Consider the following 19728-nt stretch of genomic DNA (forward strand, 5'->3'; position numbering starts at 1 on the left):
ATGTGCACCCCCTTGCGCGCGCCGACCCCGGATTTTATAAGATACGCGTGGCTACGCACGTATCTTATAAAATCCAGCGTACTTTTGTTCGCGCCTGGTGCGCGAACAAAAGTACGTGATCACGCAAATTTGTAAAATCTACCCCATAATTAGCTACTGGCTTCCTTTATTTCATTAAATGCCTGTTCAAATAACCATGTCTTAATACATTTTTTAAACTTCTGAATGCATAGTTCAGATCTAATATCTAACGGCAAGGCATTCCATATTTTTGGGCCAGCCAGAGAGAGAGTCCTCTCTCTGACTGAATTCAGATGTGCTAATTTTGGTGAAGGGGTCGTAAGTAGTGCTTTCCCAGAAGATCTTAAGTTACGTGCTGGAGTGTGTATACGTATTGAGGCACTTAAAACATAATACAGATTGGTTATGTATTAACATTAGGCATTTATACTGAATCCTTGCATGTATTGGCAGCCAATGCAGCTCTCTCAGGACGGGTGAGATATGATCGTATTTTCTCTTGTTGGTCAATACCCGTGCAGCTGCATTCTGCAATAACTGCAAAGGTCTTAAAGCTGAGTTTGCAACTCCCAACAGCAGGGCATTACAGTAATCCAATTTTGGTGAGATAATGGCCTGTAACACTGTACGAAAATCTCCTGTATGTAGCAATGGTTTTAACCTCTTTAAGACTTGCAATTTATAAAAGCCATCTCTGTTTATGGCTTTAATTGTGGCTTTCATACTTAATTCAGTATCAAGAATAGGACCTAGGTCTCCAACTTCATACTTAATATCATAGGCTGGTAACAATGACTTAATTTCTGTTTCTGTTTTTTCCATTACTTTGCTGCTTAAATATAATATTTCTGTTTTTAGGCTATTTAGAGATAGTGACATGTGAGTAAACAACTGTTTTAATGATATAAGATACACTTCCCATTTCTTGGGCAGTGGAATGTCTATTCTGGGGTCATCAACTGCTAATCTTCTGCCCTTTGGGATCACAAGGGGAGGGATTTATGCGGCTGCTTAACCAAGGAACGAAATCCATGACAGCAGCATTTCCTTACTAAAGATTCAGACACAGATCAGAAAAGAGCTGGATATTTTGGAAAGTGCATTGTTTTTCTGTCTCCCACTGTCTCCGTGCAAAGTCACTGAAGCTCCCCTGAAAATCCTGCAAACAGGGTAAGCGCAGCAGTTGGTTTCCAAATCAACACTGAAGTTCAACATTTTTTGCACCCATGGTGGTGGAGATAGTGATGAAATTTCTTTCCCGGGTGATCTCAAAAACAAACACGGGGACTTCAAGTGGGAACTGTATGTGGAAAAAAAAAAAATGCATTCCACTGCTATTCAGCACCATGGTCTGGACAGCACCTGCGATGGACAGATGGCCACAACATCTGTAGAGCCATCTGTTCCATAAACTAGTGATGGAAGACCTGGACAGGCCGAAGTCTAAGGGCCTTAAGTCACAAGGGGGCTGATGCAAAACAGTGCGCTCAGCTGAGCGCACTGTTTAACTCGCAGTTGGATGCGCGTTTTGGAGGCGCAACAACAGTCCCTTATTCTATAAGGGGCGGATTTTAAAACCCCTGCGCGCGCTGGCGCGCCTATTTTGCATAGGCCACCGGCGCGCGCAGAGCCCCGGGAAGCGCGCAAGTCCCAGGGCTTCCTGTCAGGGGCGTGGCGGGATGACGCGTTTCGGGGGTGGCGACATGGGCGTGGTTTCGGCCCGGGGGCATGGCCGCGGCCTCCGGAACAGCCCCCGGGACCGGACCACGGAGCGGGGCAGCCGGCCGACGCATGCAAAGTTACGCCTGCTTTTAGCAGGCGTAACTTTGCCGACAAAGGTAAGGGGGGGGGTTTAGATAGGGCCGGGGGGGTGGGCGAAGGAAAGTTCCCTCCGAGGTCGGAGCGGCCTCGGAGGGAACAGGCAGCGCGCGCTGGGCTCGGCGCGCGCAGGTTGCACAAATGTACACCCCCTTGCGCGTGCCGACCCCGGATTTTATAAGATACGCGCGGCTACGCGCGTATCTTATAAAATCCAGTGTACTTTTGTTCGCGCCTGGTGTGCGAACAAAAGTACGCGTTCGCGCAAGTATTTAAAATCTACTCCTAAGAGTATTAGCACGTCCACAATGCGTATCCAATTCACCACGAAAACTAATAGCGCTCATCACATACAAATGCATGTCGATGAGGCAATTATTCACCTCACATGCAAAAGAAAATTAGGTTCTTACCTTTGATAATTTTCGTTCCTGTAGTACCACGGATCAGTTCAGACTCCTGGGTTTTGCCCCCCCTTTAGCAGATGGAGACAGAAGTTTACCAACCAAAACTCCGCCTATAACTAGGCTGGTGCCACCCACAGTCTGGCAGTATTACGTAATGTCAAAGCAGAAGAAACAATCAAATACTTTCAACTAACTATAATACAAATAACATCGATACCGGTTCACAACTTCCCAACTGGGAACCAAACCCGAGATATCGAAAACTACAGCATCACATCCTGGCTGAAAACACAAGCTCACACTCACACCCTACTGCCTCTTCTGGTATCAGCAACACCACAGGGTGGGACTCTGGACTGATCCGTGGTACTACAGGAACGAAAATTATCAAAGGTAAGAACCTAATTTTCTTTTCCCTGTACATACCCGGATCAGTCCAGACTCCTGGGATGTACCAGAGCTTACCTTACTTGGGATGGGAACTGGAGAGGCCCGCTCTGAGCACTCCTTCTCCAAATCCCGCATGACCTGGAGCCGTGACAGCCAGACGATAATGTCTAGCAAACGTATGCAAAGACTTCCAGGTCCCTGCCCGACAAATCTCCTCCGCAGAAATATGGTGACATTCAGCCCAGGATGTGGATTGAGACCGAGTAGAATGAGCCCGAAGACCAAAAGGTAGAGACCGCCCCTGTACGAGGTACGCTGAACTGATTGACTCCTTCAGCCACCGAGCAATAGTAGTCTTTGAAGCAGCCTTACCCCTTCTGGGACCACTCCAAAGAACGAAGAGGTGGTCGGACACTCGGAACCCATTGGTCACTTCCAGATAGCGTAAGAGCTCACGTCGCACATCCAATTTCCGGAGATCCTTGGCCAAAGGATCCGAACCATCCACTTGCACAAACTATGGTAGTTCAACTGTCTGGTTCACGTGAAAGGAAGAAACTACCTTGGGCAAAAAGGAAGGAACAATACGCAAAGACACCCCGGACTCTGAAATTCTCAAGAAAGGCTCACGGCACGATAAAGCCTGCAGCTCCGAAATCCACCGCGCCGAGACAATAGCCACCAAAAACACTACCTTCAGAGTTAAATCCTTTAGGGTGACTTTGCGAATAGGTTCAAAAGGGGCTGCACACAAAGCCTTCAGGACTATGTTCAAATTCCAGGACGGACACGGTCGTCGAAACGGCGGTCGTAGGAGCTTCGCCCCCCTAAGAAAACGCACTACATCCGGGTGTGCTGCCAGCGAAGCACCTTGAATCTTCCTGCGCAATGAACCCAGTGCCGTTACTTGTACCCGCAACGAACTACACGACAAGCCCTTAGCTAATCCCTCTTGTAGGAAAAGAAGGATATCCGCCACTGTCGCCCTGGTAGGAACCACGCCGAGATCCAAACACCAAGTCGAACACCTTCCAAACTCTCATATAAGATAAGGACGTAGAGACCTTCCGAGACTTCAGTAGGGTGGTCACCACCGCCTCCGCATAACCCTTGGATCTCAACCGCTGCCTCTCAAAAGCCATGCCGCTAGATAAAAGCGATCTACCTGGTCGAAACAAACGGGACCCTGATGCAGCAGGTCTGGAAGATGAGAGAAGCGCAAGGGTTCCTCCACAGACAGATTCAGTAGATTCGCGAACCACGGGAGTCTCGGCCACTCGGGAGCGACCAGTACTACGGCCGATGGGTGTGCCTTGATGCGCCGTAGCACTCGACCTATGAGCGGCCATGGAGGGAAGACATAGAGCAACACATCTATCGGCCACGGTACCGCCAGAGCGTCCACGTCCTCCGCCGCCGTCTCTTGGCGCTGAGCAAAAAAATCGAGGAGCTTTCGCATTCTTGAAGGTTGCCATGAGGTCGACTGCGGGTGTGCCCCACCGAGCACAAATGAGCTGAAACACGTCTCCCGCGAGCTCCCATTCTCCGGGGTCCAGCCAATTGCGGCTGAGAAAATCCGCTTGCACATTCTCTACCCCGGCTATGCGGGAGGCTGCCAAGCTGCTCAGATGTTTTTCGGCCCATGCAATCAGTAGTCAAGCTTCGGCTGCCACGGGTTGACTCCTGGTTCCCCCCTGACGATTGATGTAAGCTACCGTGGTCACGTTGTCCGACAAGATCCTGACGGACCAACCTCGGATGAGCGGAAGGAACTCCAACAGAGCCAGCCGGACCGCCCTGGTCTCCAGGCGATTTATGGACCAAGACGCCTCCTGTGGAGACCATTGTCCCTGCACCGACCTGTGCAGCCAGACCGCTCCCCAAGTAAAGGCTAGCGTCTGTGGTGACCACCGTCCACGACGGAATCTCCAGTGGAACTCCTCGACTCAAGCTGGTCGGAGACAACCACCAATCCATGCTGTCCCTGGCCATCTGAGTCAAGGGTAATGGCAGACGAAAGTCCTCCGACACTGGGTTCCAACGGGAAAGCAACGCTGACTGTAAGGGCCGCATATGCGCGAACGCCCAAGGCACCAATTCCAGTGTGGAAGTCATGGACCCCAACACCTGTAAATAGTCCCAGATGATGGGTAGCGGATTGGACAACAACTTTCAAACCTGCCTCTGCAGCTTGAACATGCGTTCCTGTGTGAGAGACACCGTGCCCTAGCGGGTGTCGAACAAAGCACCCAAAAACTCCAGAGACTGCGACGGCACCAGATGACTCTTGGCTACATTTACCTTCCAACCGAGAGAACGCAACAACTGGAGCACTCGCTGAATCGCCGACTGATATAGGGTCTCCGATTTGGCCCAAATCAACCAATCGTCCAGATAGGGGTGTACCAACAACCCTTCCCGTCGCAGTTGGGCCGCTACCACTACCATGATCTTGGTGAACGTTCGGGGTGCCGTCACCAGGCCGAAAGGTAGCGCCTGAAACTGAAAATGCTGCCCCAGCACTGCGAACCGGAGAAACTGTTGGTGCTCTGCCCGTATGCCTATGTGTAGATACGCTTCCGTAAGGTCCAGGGAGGCCAGAAACTCCCCCTGCCGCACGGAAGCTATCACTGACCGCAATGTTTCCATCCGAAACCGTGGGATTCGCAGGCATTTGTTGACACTTTTTAGGTCGCGTATAGGGCGAAAAGTTCCTTCTTTCTTTGGCACTACGAAGTAAATGGAATAACGGCCCCTGCGGAGCTCGTTGGGTGGAACCAGAACGATCGCACCAAGATCCCAGAGCCTCTCCAGTGTCGTCCTTACCGCCCGACGCTTTTCTGAGAAACCGCAAGGCAACACCAGGAAACACTGACGCGGCCGGTGTAAAAAATCTAATTCGTAATCGTGTCTTATCACCTCCAGGACCCACTGATCCGACGTGATCCTGGTCCACGCCTCGTAAAACCGACTCAACCTTTCGCTGATTCTGGGTACCAAGGAGCGGACCGGCCGCACATCATTGGGCAAACTTGCCCCCCTGCACACTCTGACCGGCTCCCGGACGACCGAAACGGCGCCCACGAAAGGACTGCGAATAAGCTTGCTGCCGGTTTGCGCTGTGCCGAAAGGAAGAGGCCGAGCCCCGAGAGGTTCTAGAACGACGACCACCTCGAAAACGAGAACGAGGAGCTGAACCACCCCTGGACTTTGGTCTATCTTCTGGAAGCCGATGCACTTTATTCTCTCCCAAGGACTCAATCAGATCTTCTAAGTCTTTGCCAAATAACAGTCTACCCTTAAAGGGCAACGAACCCAGGCGGGCCTTAGAAGTCACATCTGCCGCCCAATGACTGAGCCACAGCAAACGACGCGCCGCCACCGCGGACACCATTGTCCTGGCCGAAGTGCGAAGCAGGTCATAAAAGGCGTCAGCACTATAGGCAATGACCGCTTCCAAGCGCCCCGCCTGACGTGCCTCCTCAGGCGACAGAGACTCATTGGCCAGTAGCTGTTGCGCCCAACGAAAAGAGATTGGGGGGGCCACTGGACCAAAAAAAAAAAAAAAAGGTTATGGGCTACAATGGAGCAGGCCAATCAATGGGATAGGTTCCAGTTATTCTCAAGGCATTTCTTACCAGCATTGCATCAATCCCCTATTAGATATGGCATGATTACCAACTATGGATTGGGACAGACTAGTGCCTCAGTGGCAGTGCTATACGCAGGCAGGCAGAGGGACCTGGGTTCAATCCCCGGCTCAGGTCACTTCAAAGCCACATGTCAGGAGAGGAACATTTTGGGCAGCCCCTTGTGCCAATGTGGTGCTCACCAAACAGCACAGCCCCCTAAGTGAAAGCTGCAGGCTCTGATAGGGCAGGCATCATGGGGTCAATTTTAAAAGGAGTGAGCACGTGTCCATGTGCGCATGGTTCCCGGCGCGCGCTCATGTTACAAAATCCAATGGCCGCTCACACCTATGCAGGTGGCCCATGACTTGTGCGCACAGGAGGGGGAGGGGGAGATTTTACAAAGCGATGCACAGCAGCACAATCAGGCCTCCCCCAGTTTCCTACACCTAACTCTATCCTCCCTCCCTCCCTCCCTCTTCCCCTCTCCTCCCCACACCCTAAACCTACCCTAACAATCCCCAATTATTTTACTGTAATACTTACTGCTCCTCCGGAGCAGAGGTAATCTGTGCACGCTGGCCAGCTGCCGGCATGCGCTTCTCCAGTACAGTGGCTAACGGCGCTGTCCCGTTCCCTCCCCCCCCGTTTCCCGCGGCCATCAGTTCTGCATGTACCAGGGTTTATGCGCATGACCCAGCCACCAGCTGCAGAAGCTTTAGGCGTATATGGACATCACTATTTCTACGATGCCACTAGACATACGCATGCTGAACAGGGACACTTATGGGAAGGTCCCTTCTCCATACAGCCTATATCAACACACAAACAGGACAAATAAGAAGCTTTAAGGAGACGCAGCCAATCCACTAAAACATGGTTAAGATCAAGAAGACTACAATCTGGGAGAGCCAAAGTTTAAAGATTTAAAAGCAAACTTTAAAAAGTGGGCTTTTAGATGGGCCAGGAATATTGCCAGAGAAGGGAAAAGAAGGAAGCAAGACGACTATCTAAACTATTTTGGATAAGAAGATTGGTGAAGGACTGGGGTGGGATGGAATCTCCTTCAATGGAAGCATTAGTTACTCATGAGACTGCAAAGATACGTCAGGTAAATCCTGAATTCTGGTTTTACCTTCTTGTAAATAAGATCTTCATTTGCAGGAGTAGGAAAAGCAAGTTGTTTTGAAACCTAGGTGACCGTACCAGTGCAGGCATGTTTTATCTACTGACCCCGCCCCCAAAGACATTTGTTTTTGCAGTAGGCGTCCTTTCATGGAATCATACAAAGATAGGGCTGGCTGGCAGGGTCGTGTAGGCCATCCCTTGCCTTCAAGCAAGCTCCCCTCTACTAAATAAACCACCCCAGCAAACACTGCTTTGTCTAATGCGTTCTACATTTATTGAAAAATAAAATTCAACAAACTTGTGAAACAAGCAAGTGCTTGAATGGCACAAAAGTTAGGCAAACCTTTTCAACATAAACTCTGCAGCTGATGTGGTTATTTGGTTTCTCAAATGTCAAAATCCACAGCAGAGCAGGGCTTGAAAAAGGGTTCCCCTCCACCCCCGCTTCTCTTATGCTTAACAAAGACTTGAAAGTAGAAACAGTAACAAAAAAAATTAAACTTCAGCAGGTATCAGAATAGGCTTTTTCCACATATTACAAAAAAAATCTCAACTGAGCTAGCTAAGCCTTGTTTTCACACGGCAGTGCTTCAAGAAATCAAAGTTCCTGTTTGCAAACTAGGAACGAACTCCCAGTATCCAGCCACCATCAATGACTTATCATCGGCTGCCAACTTCCGAGGAGTAAAGATATACATTGATTAAAGTATCGGGAAAAACATTTAGTACATATAGCCTAAAATGCAAAGAACTGTCAGGGCAAAGAAAGAGCATTGGCCACAGCCTACAGGCCGGTGGGAGCTGGAGCAGCCAGCAACCTGCACCCAACATACCTCCTACCCCTCTGCACCACCAGAAGGGGACAGGGGTCATGCCACGTGCTCCCCTGCTGCAGAACTAAGTTCAGCTTGGGGTTGGGAACGCGAAGCAGCACCACCACTTCTTCAAGCCTTACCTGCGCTCAAGGGTGCGAGAATCAGGTGCCCAAACAGCTACGAAAAGCCACTGCCTTGCAACGCTCCAGATCTGAAATAGAAAGTTGTATGGGTACCTCCAAAAGGAACATATTTTTACAAAAATATTAGCATCCGCTGCCAAAATGGAAAAATGTACATTGCAAGATGGAAAAACGGTTTTAAACCCAATGCTTCCTAAACAACAGAGCTGAACTTGGATTTGATCTTGAAAGAAGAGGCCAGACAGAACGGCCACCGAACAACCTACCCACCCTCCATACCGCGAGGAGGCAGAGCAAATGCAAACAGCAAGTTCCACCGCACTACGCCCCTCCCCCGCACCATCTCGGCAGGAGAAGAACTCCGCTGATTGGCTGCCCTGCAGGAAAAAAAAATGGAAGACAGCCTATGCGCCGGCCAGGGAATGGAAAAGGAAATCAAGCGCCATTAACCCCCCCTCCCCTCCAAATACCTTCAGGCAGATGGCAGGTGATTGGCTGCAGGCAGAACAGGACTGAGGAGACTGGGAGAAGGTGAGCAAGCCCCGCCTCTGTTCTCCACAATGTTCAGCAGGAGGCAGACCCAAGGATTCGCTCAGGCTCTGCTGTTTGGCTCCAAGCAACCAGGAAGTGGCACTGCAAGGCAGCCAGACGCCTTAGGATAGTTATTTTGGGGTTAACTATTAATCTGTCCTGCCTTAGCGGTCTGTGCTTCTGCGGCACAAACCTAGAGTGAATCAGCGAGAAAAAAAATGATCGTACAAATGCACTTTTTCTAAATGTATTGATCATACATCCTATGATGGGATCAATTATTAAATAAATACAATAATAATTATGGTATCTCTGGCTGCTTACCCAGTGTTCTCTGCGGATCGAAAGGTTAAGTGCCCTAGCTCTAGGAGGAAGAACGTCGAGTTGTAAGACATAAGAAGTGCCATGCTGTGTCAGAGCAAAGGCACATCAAGAGGGTTATGATAACGTGTGGAACATGTATTGGAACGGTGGGTTGGCTTCAACAGGCTGAAGGATACCCAAGAGTAACTTCGATGTTGTTCTCTTTAGGGTATGCTTATTGCTTTCCTTGATGTATTCTTCTGAAAGCGTCCAGCGTTGATTTTGTTTATAAAAAGAAATTGTTAAAATAAAGTTAGGGGGAAAAAGTCCAGCATCTTGTCTCCAACGCTGGCCAATCCCCAAAAGTATCTCAAATTTAATTGCATTATGAATCACTGTTGCCAAGTGGCTCCAATACTGTTACCTCTTGCACCAGATCCTGCATTTCCAGTGAAGAACTAGATTTAAACTAGACCCCCCCAACCTTCCCACCTCGTTGGTTCTGGACCTCTTGGTCCATGAAACAATCTAGGAAATGCCCTGATGAGTCATTCATCCAGTCAGTACTGGGGTATTTGAGATCTCCCATTTCTATAGTGTTCCATGTTTGTTAGCCAGTCTAATCTCTGTTAGAGTTTCATAATCTGTTTCACCATTCTGGTTGAGTATATGGTAGAAATATATTAAAGATGGCAGAAAAGGATCAGATGGCCCCATCCAGTCTGCCCACAAGCTTCTTAAGAACATAAGAATAATATATGCCATACTAGGTCAGACCAAGGGTCCCTCAAGCCCAGCATCCTGGTTCAACAGTGGCCAATCCAAGTCACAAGTACCTGGCATATACCCAAACATTAATTCTTTACTGATTAATAGAAGTTTATGGAGTTTTCCTCTTCAAATTTAGCCAAACCTTTTTTAATCCCAGTTACACTACCTACCATAACCACATCCTCTGGCAATGATTTCGAGCTTAAATATGCACCGAGTGAAAATGAATTTTCTTTGATTTGTTTTAAATGAACTACTTGCTAACTTCATGGAGTACCCCCTGAGAGAGTAAATAACCGATTCAAGTCCTTTCATGAATTTATAGACCTCTATCATACCCCCCCTCAGTCATCTCTTCTCCAAACTGAACAACCCTAACCTCTTTAGCCTTCACTCACAGGGGAGCCCTTCCATGCCCCTTATCATATTGATTGCCCTTCTTTGTACTTTCTCCAGTGCAGCTATATCCTTTTTGAGATGTGGCAACCAGAACTGCACACAGTATTCAAGGTATGGTCTCACCATGGAATGATACAGAGGCATTATGTCATCCACCATTTTATTCGCCATTCCCCTCCTAATAATTCCTAACATTCTGTTTGTTTTTTTGACCACCTGAACCGACGATTTCAATGTATTATCCACTATGACACCTAGATCTCTTTCCTAGGTGGTAACTCCTAAGATAGACCCTAACATTGTGTAACTACAGCATGGGTTATTTTTCCCTATCCGCATCACGTTGCACTTGTCACATTAAATTTCATCTGCCATTTGGAAGCCCAGTCTTCCAGTCTAACAAGGTCATCCTGCAATTTATCACAATCTGCTAGAGATTTAACTACTCTGCATAATTTTGTGTCATCCACAAATTTGATAACCTCACTCATCGTATTCCTTTCCAGATGATTTATAAATATATTAAAAAGCACCGGTCCAGATACATATCCCTGAGGCACTCCACTGTTTACCTTTTTCCACTGTGAAAACAGACCATTTAATCCTACTCTCTGTTTCCTGTCATTTAACCAGTTTGTAATCCACAATAGGACATTGCCTCCTATTGTCTAATTTTGGGACTCATAGCTTAGGGCACAAGAACACTGCAATTCAGCAAGAGGTTTTAAAATTTAGTTTATTTTGGCTTTTTTCAAAAGACATGCAAAGACAAGTGTTCTTGTGAGATGCAATCTGCCCTCTATCTGTAATAAGTAGCATCTCCCTGAATCTCTGCCATGCTTTGACTTATATAATTAAATACAACCTTCCCGAAGCTTCCAGAAAAGTGTAACCGCCCACAAACACATGATACGGTTGTCATGACAATCTATCCTGTATAGGAAATGCTTGTGAGGACCTCCCTCAACTAAGAATTCTTCTAACCCTGTTCCTCCTCCCAATGTAAACAAGTTCCTGTATCATACTGGCTTTGATGCAAGTATTCTCTTCTTGTCTTCTGTTGTTCTTCTTTGTTTATTGTAAACACCTCCCAGTCTGGGTCTTGAATAGAGCTTGGCACCAGGATTCATTCAAATTGGTTTCAGGTCATTGAAACCAATATCTGCAAGATAAAGGCTTGCATCCTGGTTTCCTGCAGAACGAGTATCCCTGCATTGTGAAGTAAATGTGGCCATTAAAATAGGCCTCTCTCCTTTTGTTGCCAGCAAATCTGTCTCAGAGATTCTCTGCAAGTCATTGATGCCTTCCTGGCCTGTAATTATAAGCTTTGCAGGATTTACCAGTTTCCCAACTCTTCTGCATCCGTTGAATCTGTGATAGTCAGAAAGTCTCTCAAAGTTCATTCACCTCTGACAGGCTAGTACAGCAGAGGAGTCTGGGTATTCTTGGTTATCTTACTCAGACATATTCTTCATTTCCCTCTATGGGACACCTTAAAATGGATAGGTGTCACATCAATCAGTCTTCGATGCTAAGCCATGACAGAGGAACTTAAAAGTGTAACCTAACCCCTAACCTTGGTATTTATCAGGTGTAGTGCATAGGTGTATGTCCCTCTAGATTCCCAATTAATATGAAGGATGCTCCCACAAGCATTCACTAGTTAATCAAAAATTAACATCAAAACTAATTTCACTAGGTAACTATTAGCTCTATAATGGAGCTATACAGATACCTGCATTATAAAAAGGACCTACTTCATAATAACATGATCACATATGTTATCTTTCAGAATCAAGTAAGTACATAATAGTGGTATAACATGTAAAGATAAGTACACAGAGAGACCAGTATGAAAGTACTGTGTTTTTCATATAATACTAGGTATTTTGGGCAAATCTTTTCAATGAATACTGTTGTTATGAACAACTACCCAGGATAATATTCATTAAAATGGCAACTAGGGATATAATCAATGCACCTTACCAGAAAAGTAAAGAAACCAATAACATAGAAGAAAACCAAGAATCTATAGAAAAACTCATACTGTGTTGTGCATACATGATGTAAAAGTGTTGCAAAGCATAAGACATATTCTAGTCATATGCTGCAGTGATGGAAGATCAAATACAAAAGCATATGCATGATAGGCAAAGGCATAGCAAAAGTCTGAAACATCATACTAATTCTGTAGGGTATGTATAGTACTATCCAGCATTATGACAATAAACTGTAGCAGTGAAAGCACTCACTGTATGGACTGTCCTAATTCACTTGTGACAGTCATATATCCAAGAGATAATACAGCTGTGTAGAGCAAGTATTAATTTTCTAAGGTAGATGATGGCTAGTAATACTGCTTCGTCTTCAGATACTTCTAGGGGAAATGGGGCTAATACCCTTCTCAAATGATGGTAAGTCTAAATATATTGGGGATAATCATAACAATAGATGAACGCTAACTCTGTGAGAAAGTCTTTAACATATTATGTAAACCACTTTACAGAATTGATAAACCATCAGTGTAAGATTTTACACAGGGAAGGAAGGAATGTCATATAAATAAAAGACAGAAATAAGGAAAATTATATCTTCCCCTTTGGAATCCTAAATAGAAACCCACTAACTTATAAGTCACAGATAGAGTTTATAGTGAAAGGACCAAAATAAAAAGAAAAGAACAATGAGCAATTAATATGCCGAAAGATATAGTAATAGAATGTTGCAGATCCCTATAGCAAAGCTCCTCATGTGTAAGGTACGTATTTGTTTCAAGGAGAAAAGAAATCTTTGTGAAAGAGAGTAAAACAGTCATTAGGTAAAATCTAGTAAATAGTGTCATAGGAAACGATATTCAAAGAAGGGTTTAGCAAAGACATTAGAATAAGAGATAGAATATTGAGATATTAAAGATCAGCAAAGTGATTATCCTAAGTGCAAGCTGCAAAACCAAAGAATAGGAATAGCTTATAACTTAGGCTGGTGTGGAAGAGAAATATAAAGAGATCTCCCTCTTGAACCCTGAATTATCCTATTTGAATCACAATGAAACACATCACCCTCTATGTGATCAAAGCAGCTTCCATAGATAAAGATAGGAAAACCTAGTACATATGCATTTAACTGATTCAGCATATAAGTATTATAAAGTCTAAGACTGGAAAATATTACTTAACTTGGAACATACAAACTAATAAAAACAGCATCACTTCAAATAATATTATTAACTTAAACACCTAAGTGCTGACAGAGAATGAAAAAACCTAAATTCTGCATAAAGTCATTCCCACAAAACATAGAAAAAGCAAATATCAGGTATAAATTGTAAGCCTTGCAGTCCATATAATATGTAAGAAAGTCTGTGACCATAATTTCTGCATTCAGGGCGTATATAGTTCTTTTAGTAGGAGTCAGTGATGATGTCAAGGCAGAATCTCTTAGCTCCTTAGATTGGATGCATGTGTATGAATTCAAACCTAAATAAAAGTGCAACAAATCCGATTAAGTAGTAAGAAAATACTTTTATATCACGTACTCCCTATATTTAAGTTGCCAAATAATCCCCACATTATTTCAAAACATCATGCAATGGTCCAAACCACAAACATAAATACTCAAACTGTACATTAAAACATATATGTCACAGCACTGACCACATAATACATTCATTCATTCCTCAGTTTCCACATGTAACATAGAACAGACAACATGTCAAACGTTTGAGCTCAAAAAAGAAAAACGTATTTTAAAAATATAAAAGAATTGGATCGATCCACAAAAGAAAACAAAAACTCAAGATGAAAATTAAAATAGATCTATTCAAAAATTGAAAAGGAATCAAACTGGAAAAAAACTGATCTTCATCTCCCATAGAACAGAGACAGATGCGCTTTGTGCTTTGGTACCCTGGAAAGAAATCTAATATATGACAGTTAATATAATGATTAAAATGAAAATTAAAAATGACATTACAAATTCTTTAAAAGTCAAACTACTGTTATACCTTAATTCAGCAAAAAAAACAGTCATAAAGCTACTTTCCTTTCTCTGATGGTCCACCCCTAGGAGGCGCTGTCCCCTATGATAAGAGCTACTTCCTTTTACAAATCTAAAATCTCTTTTTGTTTTCCTATGCTTGTAAACTCCTAACTCGCCTTCTAAAAGAAAAACTTAAAACAAACAACTTTGCACTTAATTAGAAGTCATTTATTTCCATCCAATATGCATATGTTCCACAAAGTTCTTACTACCAAATCCTGTAAATACCCTAAATAGAAATACGAATCATTTCCAAAAGCACAGACATATCAGCTAGGAGTCTGGAAGTCTGCAAAATAAAAGGATGGCACAGACTAATATGCATTAACCAAAAGTTTTTCTTACTGGCATATAAATAGATAATAGGCATTGCTGCTTAACTCTCTGCTGTTCACCGTCTCACAATCTTTCTCCTTTACATATCATCTAACCAGTCCACAATACAAACATGTAATACCTGAACTCCCATCAAAATAAACCACCTAATTCATTCCCTTACGTCTAAAAGTTAGCAGCTAGTGAGATATAATCAAAACTAAGAACTAACGTAATTAACACATATTGCCGCAGAAAGGTCATGCATATTAGTGCCGTCCGTTTATTTCTGACCTGTGTTTAATTTAATTAAATCATATCTTCACACAATTTTAATGCAACTTACTTATATCTTTTCTCTCCTTTTACCCAAAACAGTCTAAATTTCTCAGCACACAGCCTTCTGCATCTTCATAGATCTTTTCCCTCTTTAACATTACGTCATCTCTCATCCCGAATATTCACTTTCCCCATACTTTCAACACAAATTTCTGTTTTCACATTAAACAGATCAATTCATTAGTCCCTCTTCTATCACCTTTGCACTTTGTCCTATAACATACTTAAACCTCAAACCTCTCAGCAGAACTGTAAAATCCATTTTAAAAGTGACTCACTCCCAGGTGTTTTTTTTTTTCCTTTCTTCTCAACCACATTCCTAAAGGGGGGTCACCTCCTCTCCCGCCAAACAACTGTTACCCTCAATGAATAGGTTTGTTAAGTGATAAAACCCTTAAACAGATCATTTCATTAAAATAAAGTTGCTCTCTTGTAGTATATCTATAGATTGTTTTCCTTTCTATCTCTCTGCCTATACCCCTGACCAAAGAAAAAACCATACATCCCTCTCCAATGATAAATCAAATCTAATTATAAATGACTTTAAATAAACACAAGTTCATGCTTTCGTTCTTACCAAATGAAATGAAACACAATGCACAATAAACTCTCGGTAATCACACAATTCTAAAAACTTAGATGCAAATATGAGCATCTCTGCATTAATGGTAGGAAATAAAACCAAAAACTAAAAAGCTTACTGAGCTGGTTATTCTTTTTCTACGTTTACAGTGAACATAAGAGTCCTTGTGGCCAGCCATGGCTACATCAGTCAGCCCTGTACCTTGAGGGGGAGGGGGGAGAAGCAAAACACCAAAAAACTGAAAAAACTTCATTTCTCTGGTTAATGATACCCTAACAGCAATCACGCATTAACTCCAAAGCAAACTTAAATATGAACTGATAACAATAAATCTCATAGACTAAAATAAACTGGAGGCATTTATATACCTCTGATCACAGACAGCTGTAAACTATAATATCCAGCCATGCAGTTTCTAGTTTTAAAAGCACCGCATTTGTTTTTGTTTAACAACTAAACTTTGGTAAAAATCCACTAACGAAAAACACCTTATCATACTAATTATAAAACTTTCAACTTACCAATTGTATCTTATTCCCTCTTTCTCCTTCTGAATCTACACACTTACAACAGCCGCTCCCCCGATGTAAAGTGAAAGTAAAAGTGAAACTGCTTGAGCGCAAGCCATGCGGTCTAAGAACAAAAGACCCCAGACTGACTAGTGCTGGCTAGCTACCCCTCTATTTTTCAACTGTTCAATCTGAAAATAGCAGAACTTAAGTTATATTTTAATCAAATCATCAACTCATGTCCTGTCTCCCTAACATATATTAAAGAACAATTTGCAAAAAGTATTCTAAACCTGATATAACACACAAGCTATATACACTGTACAACAAATAAAATAAAAACATTGCTACTTACAGATTTTTTCCTTTTTTTTTTTTTTTTTTTCTTGTTACATACTCACAAAATGGATCCAACTTCATTCCACATCTGCTCTGAACTCATAATTCTCCGGGATAAGCCTCCAGTCTACCTGGGTAACTCAATCTTTGAACGGCAAGCCAAATTTTACCCTTCAAGAACCTAGTATTACCTTCGTCCGCCAAAAGCAATACTACAGCTTATTAATAATTAATAATTAATAATAACAACAGTTATTAGAGTCCCATCTGGGTCGCCAAAATGTCTAATTTTGGGACTCATAGCTTAGGGCACAAGAACACTGCAATTCAGCAAGAGGTTTTAAAATTTAGTTTATTTTGGCTTTTTTCAAAAGACATGCAAAGACAAGTGTTCTTGTGAGATGCAATCTGCCCTCTATCTGTAATAAGTAGCATCTCCCTGAATCTCTGCCATGCTTTGACTTATATAATTAAATACAACCTTCCCGAAGCTTCCAGAAAAGTGTAACCGCCCACAAACACATGATACGGTTGTCATGACAATCTATCCTGTATAGGAAATGCTTGTGAGGACCTCCCTCAACTAAGAATTCTTCTAACCCTGTTCCTCCTCCCAATGTAAACAAGTTCCTGTATCATACTGGCTTTGATGCAAGTATTCTCTTCTTGTCTTCTGTTGTTCTTCTTTGTTTATTGTAAACACCTCCCAGTCTGGGTCTTGAATAGAGCTTGGCACCAGGATTCATTCAAATTGGTTTCAGGTCATTGAAACCAATATCTGCAAGATAAAGGCTTGCATCCTGGTTTCCTGCAGAACGAGTATCCCTGCATTGTGAAGTAAATGTGGCCATTAAAATAGGCCTCTCTCCTTTTGTTGCCAGCAAATCTGTCTCAGAGATTCTCTGCAAGTCATTGATGCCTTCCTGGCCTGTAATTATAAGCTTTGCAGGATTTACCAGTTTCCCAACTCTTCTGCATCCGTTGAATCTGTGATAGTCAGAAAGTCTCTCAAAGTTCATTCACCTCTGACAGGCTAGTACAGCAGAGGAGTCTGGGTATTCTTGGTTATCTTACTCAGACATATTCTTCACTATCCGATGACTTTTTAGTTTTCTTAGAAGCCTTTCATGAAGGACTTTGTCGAATGCCTTCTGAAACTCCAAATACACCATATCTACCGGTTCACTTTTGTCCACATGTTTATTCACCCCTTCAAAAAAATGAAGGAGATTTGTGAAGCAAGACTTCCCTTGGGAAACTCTATGCTGGCTCTATCCCAATATATTATGTCTATCCAAATGTTTTGTGATTTTATAACAGTTTCCACAATATTTCCTAGCACTGAAGTCAGGCTCACCAGTCTATAGTTTCCCAGATCACTCTTGGCGCTCTTTTTAAATATCGGGGTTACACTGGCCACCTTCCAATCTTCAGATACAACAGATGATTTTAATGATAGGATACAAATAAATTGTAATAGGTCTGAAATTTCATTTCTGAGTTCTTTCAGAACTCTGGGGTGTATACCATCCATTCCAGGTGATTTACTACTCTTCAGTTTGTCAATCTAGTTTGCCACATCTTCCAGGTTCATCGTGATTTGGTTCAGTTCATCTGAATTGTCACCCTTGAAAACCGTCTCTGGAATGGGTATCTCCCCAACATCCTCTTCAGTAAACACCTAAGCAAAGAATTTGTTTAGTCTTTCTGCGATGGCCTTATCTTCCCTAAGTGCCTTTTTAACTCCTCGATCATCTAACGGTCCACCCGACTTCCTCGCAGGCTTTCTGCTTTGGATATATTTTTTAAAGTTTTTTTTATGAGTTGTTGCCTCTATGGCCAACTTCTTTTCAAATTCTCTCTTAGCCTGTCTTATCAGCGTCTTACATTTAACTTGCCAATGCTTATGCTTTATCCTATTTTCTTCTGATGGATCCTTCTCTCAATTTTTGAATGAAGATCTTTGGGCTAAAATAGGCTCTTTCACCTCACTTTTTAGCCATGCCGGCAAATGTTTAACCTTCCTTCTGCCTTTCTTAATGCGTGGAATATATCTGGACTGCACTTCTAAGATGATATTTTTAACAATGTCCATGCCTGTTGCACACTTTTAACCTTTGTAGTTGCACCTTTTTTTTTTTAACTATTTTTCTCATTTTATCAGTTTTCCTTTTGATAGTTTAGTGCTAGAGCTGTGGATTTACTAACTGTCCCCCTTCCAGTCATTAATTTAAATTTGATCATATTATGATCACTGTTGCCAAGCTGCCCCACCACCATTACTTTTCTCGCCAAATCCTGCACTCCACTGAGAATTAAATCTAAAATTGCTCCCTCTCTTGTCCAGTTCCTGAACCAACTGCTCCATAAAACTGATATTTATTCCATTTAGGAACTTTATCTCACTAGCATGTGTTGCAACCATCCCTTCCTGATGGCTTCACTCCTCCTATCTTTCTTTCTTTGCACCTCTAGACTTTATGGATCCACAGTGTTTATCCCACGCCCCTTTGAAGTCCTTCACAGTTCTGGTCTTCACCACTTCCTCCGGAAGGGCATTCCAGGCATCCACCACCCTCTCCGTGAAGAAATACTTCCTGACATTGGTTCTGAGTCTTCCTCCCTGGAGCTTCAAATCGTGACCTCTGGCTCTGTTGATTTTTTTCCGATGGAAAAGGTTTGTCGTCTTTGGATCATTAAAACCTTTCAAGTATCTGAAAGTCTGTATCATATCACCTCTGCTCCTCCTTTCCTCCAGGGTGTACATATTTAGATTCTTCAATCTCTCCTCATAAGTCATTTGATGAAGACCCTCCAGCTTTTTGGTCGCCCTTCTCTGGACCGCCTCCATCTTGTCTCTGTCTCTTTTTGGTCGCCCTTCTCTGGACCGCCTCCATCTTGTCTCTGTCTCTTTTTGGTCGCCCTTCTCTGGACCACCTCCATCTTGTCTCTGTCTCTTTTTGGTCGCCCTTCTCTGGACCGCCTCCATCTTGTCTCTGTCTCTTTTTGGTCGCCCTTCTCTGGACCGCCTCCATCTTGTCTCTGTCTCTTTGACAGAGACAAGATGGAGGCGGTCCAGAGAAGGGCGACCAAAAAGCTGGAGGGTCTTCATCAAATGATTTATGAGGAGAGATTGAAGAATCTAAATATGTACACCCTGGAGGAAAGGAGGAGCAGAGGTGATATGATACAGACTTTCAGATACTTGAAAGGTTTTAATGATCCAAAGACAACGACAAACCTTTTCCAT

General features: G+C 43.4%; 2 protein-coding genes across 3 annotated transcripts in view; one reads left to right on the plus strand and one right to left on the minus strand.

The window, feature by feature from the left end:
- Nucleotides 1–8716, minus strand: part of MEST — an 80064-nt gene extending 71348 nt beyond the window's left edge. The window contains exons 1-2 of one of the 2 annotated variants that reach the window (XM_029616033.1): nt 8622–8716; nt 8349–8419 (exon numbers count right to left, since the gene is read on the minus strand). The gene's annotated coding sequence lies outside the window, so the exon portion shown is untranslated. The other variant, XM_029616034.1, reaches the window with a different exon arrangement.
- A 31-nt stretch (nt 8717–8747) lies between these two features.
- Nucleotides 8748–19728, plus strand: part of CEP41 (centrosomal protein 41) — a 91718-nt gene continuing 80737 nt past the window's right edge. The window contains exon 1 of the mRNA XM_029616032.1: nt 8748–8882. The gene's annotated coding sequence lies outside the window, so the exon portion shown is untranslated. The remainder of the gene's footprint in view (nt 8883–19728) is intronic.

The sequence above is a fragment of the Rhinatrema bivittatum genome, chromosome 9, assembly GCF_901001135.1.
Source record: "Rhinatrema bivittatum chromosome 9, aRhiBiv1.1, whole genome shotgun sequence".
NCBI lineage: Eukaryota > Metazoa > Chordata > Amphibia > Gymnophiona > Rhinatrematidae > Rhinatrema > Rhinatrema bivittatum.